The sequence below is a fragment of the Zea mays genome, chromosome 3 (genome assembly GCF_902167145.1).
Source record: "Zea mays cultivar B73 chromosome 3, Zm-B73-REFERENCE-NAM-5.0, whole genome shotgun sequence".
Classification (NCBI taxonomy): domain Eukaryota; kingdom Viridiplantae; phylum Streptophyta; class Magnoliopsida; order Poales; family Poaceae; genus Zea; species Zea mays.
In genome coordinates this window covers 59,425,811-59,437,246 of record NC_050098.1, presented here as the reverse complement: position 1 = coordinate 59,437,246, position 11,436 = coordinate 59,425,811, and positions in this window count along the sequence as shown.

Below are 11,436 nucleotides of genomic sequence, written 5' to 3'. Positions count from 1 at the left end.
CATGGGCTGTGACCCGTGCCTATAAATAGATGAACACGCTGACTTGGCATTTGCTCTTGCATCACGCTGGTACTTTTACCTTCTTTCAAGTCAAAGGTATATTTGTAACCCAACATCATTTCTATTCTTCTATAGCAATAAAATAAAAATGAGTTGATAATGATACATAACTATTCATGTTATCTTTTATATTCCATGTAATTCCCTTTTCATTATGATATGTAATGTTTATGAAGGTATGTCTTTCATAACCTTCGTCCGAAGATCATTATATCTCAAGGGAAATAATGCTTTGAAGGACGAAGGACTTTAACATTTAACGTTTTCTGTGTTGCCTTGTTCTTAATTCTTAGCATTTGAGAACAAGTCCCCAACATTGGCGCCCACCTCCGGTGAACTCACTTCCACTTTTTGAGTTTCGAACACCTTTGGCAACCATCGACCTTCGTCATGCCGCCAAAGAAAGCTTCATCGACAGGGGCTGCAGCTCTACAGCCACTGGACCCGAACCAGGAGACCCTTTCTCTTCGAGAGGCTCGAAGTCAGAAGAGGAAGGCCACCAGTCCAACGCCCCAGGAGGATGACTTGGACCAAGAGATCAGGAATATGGAGATGCTCCATCAGCAAGTACAAAGGAAGAAGGAAAAGATGGCTCGGCTAGCTGATCTGCAAAGGCAGATAGATGAAGCTTCTGAAGAAGTTCGTCATCTAGCTCAAGATGAGCAGAACGAAGGCCTCAGCACAGAGAGCTTCATCAAGAGGGCTTCTTCAACGAGGATGACTGGTATGAGGATTTCCATCATGGAAATTTTGCTTTTGATGATGCTTCTCCTCTGTAAGCAGAACTGCAGGCTACACCCTGGCCCCCGTCTTACAAGCCACCCCAGCTTCCCATGTACGACGGACACTCAGACTCGAAGCAGTTTTTGATGAGCTAGGAAGCAACCATATCTTCATATGGTGGCAATACTGCAGTCATGGCGAAGTCTTTCGTCATGGCTGTCAGGAATGTTGCACAAACCTGGTACTCCTCTCTTCGGCCAGGAACAATCACGTCATGGCAGAAGTTGAAGGACATGCTGATTACCAGTTTCCAAGGTTTTCAAACAAAGCCGGTCACCGCTCAAGCTTTATTCCAGTGCACCCAGGATCACGAAGAATACCTTCAGGCGTATGTCCGAAGGTTCTTGCGTCTGAGGGCACAGGCACCAACGGTGCCCAATGAAATTGTCATTGAGGCCATGATCAAGGGACTTCGGCCAGGACCTACGGCCCAATACTTCGCTAGGAAACCCCCTCAGACCCTGGAAAAGCTGCTCCAAAAGATGGATGAATACATCCGCGCTGATAATGATTTTCGTCAAAGAAGAGAGGAAGCTTACAGGTTCTCCGAAATGACCAGGGGCTTCGGAGGGAGAATCCACCCAAGACATGTAAGATCAATCCATTCCACTCAAAATTATGACAGAGGAAGTCAGCAACAGCGGCCACAATACTCCTCTCAGGCTTCGGGACAACAACAGAGCTATCTTCGGCCGCCAGCTCCAAGGGGGAGAGGCGCCAGGGGCTTCGGAGGAAGATTTGGGGACCAGCCCAGGAAAATTTATTGCTTATTCTGCGGTGAGGACAAGGGCCATACTACCAGTATGTGCCATGTCACCATCCAGAAACAGAAAGAGATAGCAGAAGCTGCAGCCCAACAGAGCCAGCCGAAGCAAGTTATGCATACTGCTTCATATCACTCACCGTACATTCCAGAGTATGTGGGTAACCATCCTGCAACTTCTGTTGCTTCGGCAAGCCAACCTCAGGCGTCTTGGCAACAGCCTCCACCTCCACCACCAATGCAACGAGGCCAGCAGCCAGAAGGGAGCCAGCACATTCATCAGCAACGAGACTTCAGAGAGGAGTCCGAAGCTCGCACAGTCAACAGTACTGTGCCAGAGTCGAAGCACATCTACTAGAAGATATCCTACCTCGGCAACAGTTCTTGCATTCGTTTTCATTTTTCGTTTAAATAAGGAACAATCGTTAAAGCTTAAGTTTTTCTTCTCACTTTCAATTCCTTGTAATAGCTTCGTTTTTGCCATAGTAAAAATATATCTTCTCCACAGACTTACGGAGTGTAAAAAGTCACCGAAGCACAAAAAGTCGTTCCTAAGAGAACACGCGGCTAAAAAGGTACATCACAAGTATCTCCGAAGCTACAAAAAGTCGTTCTATGGAACACAGTGTAAGTTTGCCGAAGCTACAAAAAGTCGTTCCTAAGGGAGCGCAGCGTAAGTTTTCTGCTCAAAAGTCGTTCCAAAGGGAATACAGAGCTTACAACGAAAAATAAACGCTGATTCCGCCGAAATAAAAGGCGAAGAAGCTCCTAAGGGAGGCTTACAGCGAAAAATAAACGCTGATTTCCGCCGAAATAGAAAGCGAAGAAGCTCCTAAGGGAGGCTTACAGCGAAAAATAAACGCTGATTCCGCCGAAATAGAAGGCGAAGAAGCTCCTAAGGGAGGCTTGCAGCGAAAAGTCAGCAATAATCTTCGGCACAAATATCATTTTGCATAACATCACATCATTTGCATAGCATAACATCATACATCATATTGCATCAATGACGCAAGAGGGGGGGTTCAATGTTGATCTTCGGAGATTGTTTCGAAGAAGCAGTGCCAAGGCACAAAATAATTATTGAAGAAGCATACCTTCGTCAAACTCTAAAATGAAAAGACTTATTGCTTACGAGGCACAATATTTTTTACGAGGATTGGATGTTTTATGAAATACAGATATTCTTCACGAAGCATGAAAAGAAGGGAAGGTGTTTTTTCGCCGAAGGCTCAAAAACGGTATGTACGTAAAGTTTCATGCATCGTAAAGAATTGAGTTACAAGCAGCTTATATATTACATTCAAGGTTATAAAAATATTACACACTTTGTCCAGCAAATATTACATTCTCAATGTCTTTACAATAGCAGCTAATCTTCTCTTAAGACTACTTCCGCAACTTCGTTTAGTAATTGATCAACAACCTTGTCCATAATAGCTTCGGCCATTTTTCTAATTTCGTCATCCCCCTTTGCGTTGGGATCCGCCAATGGCTCGGCGGGCTCTGGGGGAGAAGATAGTGCGGCCGTATTACAAAGTGTAAATAAGTCCGAAATCATATAATTACAACATAAAGTCAAAACTTAGTAGTCAATACCTATTCGCCTCTCGAGATCCGCACTTTTCTCAGCAGCCTCTGCTACATTTCTAGCGTCGTGAATACCTTTTTCACTTCTCCTTATAATTTCTTGAGCCATCTCCCGGCCACCACTTTCCCAGATGTCGGTGAAAAATTTACCACCAACCAAGCTTGCTTCGGCCGAGGGGTCTTTTATATCTTCAGAAGATAAGGCGGCCTCGGTTTGTGCCAAGGATTTCACATGATCGCAACCTCTGCTCTCCAAAATAGTGGCAACCCCCCTAGCACCCGAAAAGGCGCATATGTCTCCGCGGCCATTCAAAACTTCTTCAAAGCTTCGGCTTCGTGGCTGGTCCATTCAATTGGCCCCTCGGGGTCGCCCTTTACGAAATTTTCCTCGCTTGAATACGCGCCAACGTTGGCGAAGCTAGTTTTTATTTTCTTAACACACTCTATAGACTTTTCATAACACCTTTCCTTGGATGCACGAAGCTCTTCAACGTTTTTCTCTAAATGATTTGCCCATTGTTCACTGATTTCTCGTTTAGCTTCTGCAACTGCGCATTTTTCTTTAGCTTCGGCTAGCTGTTTCTGAAGACCCTCAATTTCGCGCTTCTGGGCCTCAGCTTGAGCTTTGGAAGCAGCTTCGTCTTCTTTTATTTTATTTACCAATGAATGTAATATTTTATCTTTCTCAAGACCTTCGTTCCTTAGCTCAATTACTTCGGAACGAAGGTTGTTTAAAGCCATGGCGCACCCTTCATCTTCGGCACTTTTTTGCGCTCTGAGAGCATTGCTGAGAATGAGGCCCTGCAAAAGGAATGTGATATTAAGAAATAAACACACGAATTTTTAATCACACAAAAAGTGTATTTTCTCACTTTTAAGCTGTTATATGCTAAGATGTCGGCCAATTCATCTTTTGACAAAACTGAAAGCCCATCTTCTAGAGTTGGGAATCCGAAGTTTCTTGCCATCTCCCGGCAGACAGAGATCTCCTTGCTGTCTGGGAGGCAGTACAAGAAGTCTTCTTCTCCGCTACCATTGAATATCAACGCCCCTTTCGGATATTTCAATTTTTGCGCATAGAATTGAGCTTCTCGCTTTTCTTTTTCAGTCAGATTTTTACCCGAAGCATGGCGTAAGACATAGTTGGGAGCTTCGGAAGATGCTTCGGGAATAGGGATGGCGGTTTTCTCAGATAAAATTTCTTCTACAGATTCTTTTTCTATTTCTTTTCTAGTTTCCAAGAATTCCCTCTTGGCAGGCTCTGAAAGCCCAGTCTTGGTTTCCACTTGGCTTTTGGCAGCTTCGGCCTCAATTTATGTCTTTGGAGCTTCGACAGCTATCTTCGAAGTAGAGCTTGAAGATTTTATTGTTTCTAACACATCTAGCACGTTAACCATTCTCTTTCTCTTGGGAGTTGTTGTAAGGTCCTTTTGTGCCTTCGGCGTTGGCATTGGCACCTCAACTCTTGCCAGGGGCGGGCCCAGGATTTAGAGAATGGGTATTCGAAATTTTACTAGCGTAAAAAAAGATAATGACCTAAAGCCTATCTTAGTAGCTTTTATACATATATAATTGATTATAATATCACATAGAAGTTGTTTCATAGCATATAAAATCTATAACATATAACATATAATTGAACATACATATTACACAACCAGTAAACTAAATCATAACACACGCAACAAAAAATAGATCATAAGATGATGTTATTCAGCACTCAATATATCAAAGTATTAATTGTTTGACATAACCAAGTGGCTAGTGCTTAAATATATAAAGAACAACATTAAATAGCATAAGAAAGTTTACAAATTACATTGCTAGTTTCAACATGGCATTGTAATATCATCAATTTCATCCGAGGAGCACTAGCTTATACAGTTTGTTTCTTTTTCCAATAGCTCTTGCTAAAAATGTTCACCTTTTTCTTCATTTTCAGATCTACGAATAAATCATGATACACCCAATTCAATATCTAAAACAAATCATGATACCTCCATGCACGACGCTTCCTCTCCTCGATGGCTCGGTTGACCACGCAGCGGCACAGCACACACCGCCCATGACAGTCGGCAGGAAGGAGCTTCCTTTCCGCCCCACAGTAGGTGTCCGCGCGACGCTCCGCAGCTCCGCTCTTCCTTTGCCACCGCGCACGGCGCGCGATGCCCCCTCCCGGCTCCCGTAGTCAGCAGTCTGCCAATCCCTCGCCGCCAAGAGAAAATCTCGATTAGTTGAATAGGGCAGGGAAGCTGGCTAGCCGCCACAAGCAAGGAAGCAGTTTTGCTCGCTCATCCAAATGTTCGATGAAGGGCCTGATGGGCCACACTTTAGCGAAGTAGCGTGCGCACATATACGAATTTGGGACCAAATACACGTGTTTTATGCTTTTTACAATATTTCATGTGTATATATATAGCATATACATGTATATATAAAATTTCTTACCCAAAAATAATGGGTATTCAATTGAATACCCTTGATTCAACATAGGCCCGCCCCTGACTCTTGCTGAAGGACTTAAAACTTCTGATGACTTTGTCTCTTCAGCCCTCGGTTCTTCCATTTTTTCTGTCTCCGGCATTGCAGCTGGCTCTTCAATATTCTATAGATGAGTAGGCTTTTTGGCTTCGGTGGACGAAGAGGTTTCACCGACAAACTCAGGCACTGTGGTCGGCTCAATATAGCGTGGCCGGTGCGTAAGAACTTTTATCTTTTTTCTCTTCGGCGCTGGCTCACTAGGAGCGGCCGAAGCAACTTCCTTCACAGAAGTCGTACCTTTTCTTTTCTGACCCCGTATTGGGTAACGGTAGTCAGGATAGACGAACCCAATAGCATCAAAAACTTGGTTGAGTCTTTTCTTCTTCCGGCCTCCGAAGGCCGCAGATAGTGCAGTATCTTCTGCCTTCGAGTATGGCCCAAGCAGTTCATCACTTGTAGCTTCAACGCATTTCAACCAATCGTCGTCTGGCTCGATAAATTGGTCTACGAACCTGAAGGTATATTTTAGTCGAACCAGACCACCTTCGTGTGGGTTGCTGATGGTTTCCTTCAGCATTTCCCAGTTAGCTACCAATGGCCATATCCTGTAGGCCACGTGCTCTTGAACTAAGTCCCTCGTCCCGATGAAAGAGCAGACTATGCCGAAGGCCCTCTGGCACTCTTCGGCTGCTTCATCCATTTCCACCTTCGGTTTCCGGAGGCCGAAACGCTGCCAGATGGGGCGCATGATGATACCTTTAATATCTTCTCGTGCCTTCAAATCATTTTTCACATAGAACCATTCCTTCATCCAGTCTCCGGGCCATCTCTTTCGAAAGGTTGGCACGGGACAGCTTGACCCAGATCGAGCACCGAAGCTATAGCAGCCAAAATTGTTATGATATTGTTCTTTACCCCAGGGTTTCGTCTCATATAATAGCTCATGCATATTGCAGAAACTTTTTGCATTTGGCTCTAAACCTTGGCTCTTCACGGCCCATACAAAGATTCCCATCCTTATGATGGCTTCGGGAGTAATTTGATGAAGGCAGATTTCAAATATCTTCAAAACTTTGACCACGAAACTGCTTAGAGGAAACCGAAGCCCAACCTTGAAGAAGCTTCGGAAGATGACGACTTCATTTTCCTCGGGAGTAGGACAAGTTTTCTCTCCTTCGTCAGCCCTCACAATAGACAAATCCCGAAAATATCTACCTCTCATATTGGCAAGATGGCTTTGTTAAATGGTTGATTTTCCAAAAACTGCATGGCTTGGCCGCCAGGGTCGATCTTCCGAATCTTCCCCCCCACTTTCGGCATCATAACTATCACTATCACCAATATCTTCAGATAAACCTTCCAAAATTTCCCTTGTAATCTTTTCTGTATTTGTCTTTGATATTGATTCAAGAAAGCCAAGATTCTTCTCCTCAAGAAGGCTCAGCTTTGTTTCAGCAACAACTTTCTTATCTTCAGACATCTTTGGAAGCGCTAAAAACCGCTTTTAAAGCCGAAGCTTAAAAAACTTGCAAGTCAAGCAAATCTTGTTGCGCAGGAGCTAAAAACTAGGTAAGCAAGAGCAGATGGCAAAGAAAGCGTACCAAATGACATTGCGGTGTGCTCGTATTTATACATCTGACGCATTGAGAACAGGAGGGCCCCGCTTGACATTGACTGTTGCTATTCTAGCAAGAGGAAGGTGTTTTTTTGGACCTTCGGCTTAGGGCCTTCGTCCATATCGCAATCTGAATTTATTATCCTAACAAATTAATATTGCGAGGGGCTACTGTTGGGGGCCTTCGGCTTTCGAAGGTCCTCAAAAACGCGATTTGACAATGTTTCTGGAGTATAATACATGAGCAGGTACCTTCTGACACGAACTCTTCGGACAAGTCAAAATTGTTGTACGAAGAAACACAAAGATAACGAAGGATGGAACAGAGCCGAAGCTGTGCGCAAGGAAGCTTCGGCATGATGGCAGAAAAGAGAAAACCGACTTAAAGAGGAAAAGACTATTTAAACCCCGATAGATTACTATAGAGTTATTATCAAAAGCAAAGGGCCTGGATGTAATTTTACATGGGATGTGACCCGTGCCTATAAATAGATGAACAGTACTCCCGTACTGTTCACGCTGACTTGGCATTTGCTCTTGCATCACGCTGGTACTTTTACCTTCTTTCAAGTCAAAGGTATATTTGTAACCCAACATCATTTCTATTCTTCTATAGCAATAAAATAAAAATGAGTTGATAATGATACATAACTATTCATGTTATCTTTTATATTCCATGCAATTCCCTTTTCATTATGATATGTAATGTTTATGAAGGTATGCCTTTCATAACCTTCGTCCGAAGATCATTATATCTCAAGGGAAATAATGCTTTGAAGGATGAATGACTTTAATGTTTAACGTTTTCTGTGTTGCCTTGTTCTTAATTCTTAGCATTTGAGAACAAGTCCCCAACATGCGAGTTCACGTGGACTAGCCTGGTGCACCGGACACTGTCCGGTGCACCACCGGACAGTCCGGTGTGCTAGGCCGAACTAGAACTTTGCTGCACACAGCCAGGCTTTTCCCTTTTCCTCTCTTCTTCTTTAGTCACTGTTCCTAGCACTTGGATAACCATGTTAGTACATAAAACAAGTCTAGAAACATACCTTTTGCCTTGATTTGCACTTCTCACTTTATTTGGCGCATAAGAACTTAATTAAACATGTTGGGCACTTAATCACCAAAACATTATAGAAATTGTCCAAGGGCACATTTCCCTTTCAATCTCTCCCTTTTTGGTGATTTATGCCAACATAACCAAGAGCAACCGAAAGAAGTGCAACATCAATGCAATTGAAGACCAAATTGTTTTTGACTATAATTTGGCATATTTGGATCGCTCTTTGCCACCACTTGGTTTGTTTTTGCAAATCAAATTCATTTTCCTATCTCTAAGTCAAACACACTTGTTTGGGCACATAGAGAGTTATTCCAAGAGTAAAATTGATCAAGTGCCAAAAACTCCCCCTTTTCCCATAATCAAAATTCTCCCCCACAAGAGACCAAATTTTGCAATAAGAGTATTTTGGAGAAATCAAAAATTCTAACTCTATTATTTTTGAAATTCACAAGTGGTAGCTGATCCATTTGCTTTGGCCTTAATTTCTCTCCCTTTGGCATTAAGCACCAAAACGGGGTCATTATTGGCCCTTTAACCCCATTGCCTCACAAAAAATGTCAATTAAGAGCAAAAAGGCAATGAGAGCATAAGTATGAACTTGGAAGTAAGTATACTAATACCGGAGTGCAGTGGAAGTCTTTTCATTGTCCAAGTTCATCTTTCCCTTTCAATACACCTTTGAGGCTACATCAAGTATACTCAACCAAACAGGTTAGTCTCAAAGGGTCAAGTTGTAGCACATCTCCCCCTAAATATGTGCATCATTTACACATGGACTTGTGAGGTCCGGGGATCCCTTGCACAACTTGAGCACCATAAATAAGCAACAAATCATATAAATGCATGAAGTAACATGATCAAAGGCATAGAACACATGTATGCTATAGATCCAAGTTACGCGAATCTAAGACATTTAGCTCACTACGCAACCTACAAAAGGTTTTCTCATCCAACGGCTTGGTAAAGATATCGACTAGCTGGTTCTCGGTGCTAACATGGTACACTTCGATATCTCCCTTTTGCTGGTGGTCCCTCAGAAAGTGATGCCGGATGTCTATGTGCTTAGTGCGGCTGTGTTCAACAGGATTATCCGCCATGCGGATTGCACTCTCATTGTCACATAGGAGTGGGACTTTGCTCAGATTGTAGCTAAAGTCCCGGAGGGTTTGCCTCATCCAAAGTAGTTGCGCGCAACACTGTCCTGCGGCAACATACTCGGCATCAGCGGTGGATAGGGCAACGGATATTTGTTTCTTGGAACTTTAGGACACCAGGGACCTTCCTAGAAATTGGTACTTCCTTGATGTGCTCTTCCTATCAACCTTGCACCCGGCATAGTCAGAGTCTGAGTATCCAATCAAGTCAAAGGTAGACCCCTTTGGATACCAGATCCCGAAGCAAGGCGTAGAGACTAAATATCTAAGAATTCGCTTAACGGCCACAAGGTGACACTCCTTGGGGTCGGATTGATATCTAGCACACATGCATACACTAAGCATAATGTCCGGTCTACTAGCACATAAATAAAGGAATGAACCTATCATTGACCGGTATGCCTTTTGATCAACGGACTTACCTCCTTTGTTGAGGTCAACATGCCCGTCGGTTCCCATCAGTGTCTTCGCGGGCTTGGCGTCCTTCATCCCAAACCGCTTGAGAAGATCTTGTGTGTACTTCGTTTGGGAGATGAATGTGCCGTCTTTGAGTTGCTTCACTTGGAACCCAAGGAAGTAGGTCAACTCGCCCATCATAGACATCTCAAACTTTCGAGTCATCACCCTGCTAAACTCCTCACAAGACTTTTGGTTAGTAGAACCAAATATTATGTCATCGACATAAATTTGGCACACAAAAAGATCACCATCACAAGTCTTTGTAAAAAGAGTGGGATCGGCTTTCCCAACCTTGAAAGCATTAGCAATTAAAAAATATCTAAGGCATTCATACCATGCTCTTGGGGCTTGCTTAAGTCCATAGAACGCCTTAGAGAGTTTATACACATGGTCGGGATACCTGTCATCCTCAAAGCTAGGGGGTTGTTCCATGTACACCTCCTCCTTTATTGGCCCGTTGAGGAAGGCGCTCTTTACGTCCATTTGCAATAGCCTAAAGGAATGGTGAGCGACATAGGCTAATAAAATTCGAATTGACTCTAGCCTAGCCACAGGAGCAAAAGTCTCCTCGAAATCCAAACCTGCGACTTGGGAATAACCTTTTGCCACATGTCGAGCCTTGTTTCTTGTCACCACTCTGTGCTCGTCTTGCTTGTTGCGGAACACCCACTTGGTTCCCACAACATTTTGCTTTGGACGTGGCACCAGGCTCCAAACTTCATTCCTCTTGAAGTTGTTGAGCTCTTCCTGCATGGCCAACACCCAGGCCGGATCCTGCAAGGCCTCTTCTACCCTGAAAGGCTCAATAGAAGAGACAAACGAGTAATGCTCACAAAAATTAGCTAAGCGCGAGCGAGTAGTTACTCCCTTGCTGATGTCACCCAGAATCTGATCGACGGGGTGATTTCTTTGGATCGTCGCTCGAACTTGGGTTGGAGAGATCCGTGGTGCTTCTTCCTCCCTAAATTGTTCTTCTTTTTCTCCCCCTTAATCACGCTCCTCTTCTTGAGGTACCTGTCCATATCTTGGGTTGGGGGATGCACCAGCGTCGAGGAAGAAGGCTGATCTTGTTCCTGTAGTTCCTGTGGTCACACATCTCAATTGGTATCAGAGTCGCACTCTTCATCTAAGGGACTAGTTGCCCGAAGAGATGGATCCTAAGGGAAAGGGGATGGTGGTCAACGACAAGGAAAAGAAGTCTGTCCTCAATGAGCAAGAGACGACAAGCCTACTGACTCAGGCTTGAGTCCGGTGCACCACCGGACAGTCACTGTAGTTGTCCGGTGCGCGATCTCCTTCCTTTTCTAGCGCATCCGATCGTTGGTCCTCGGGGTTGGTTGGCGCATCGGACAGTCCGGTGTGCCCAACCGATCGTTGTTGCGGGCCACGCGTCGCCCGCGGATTGCGCGGCCGACCGTTGGCACTGGCGACCGTTGGCTCACCGGACAGTCCGGTGCACCACCGGACAGTC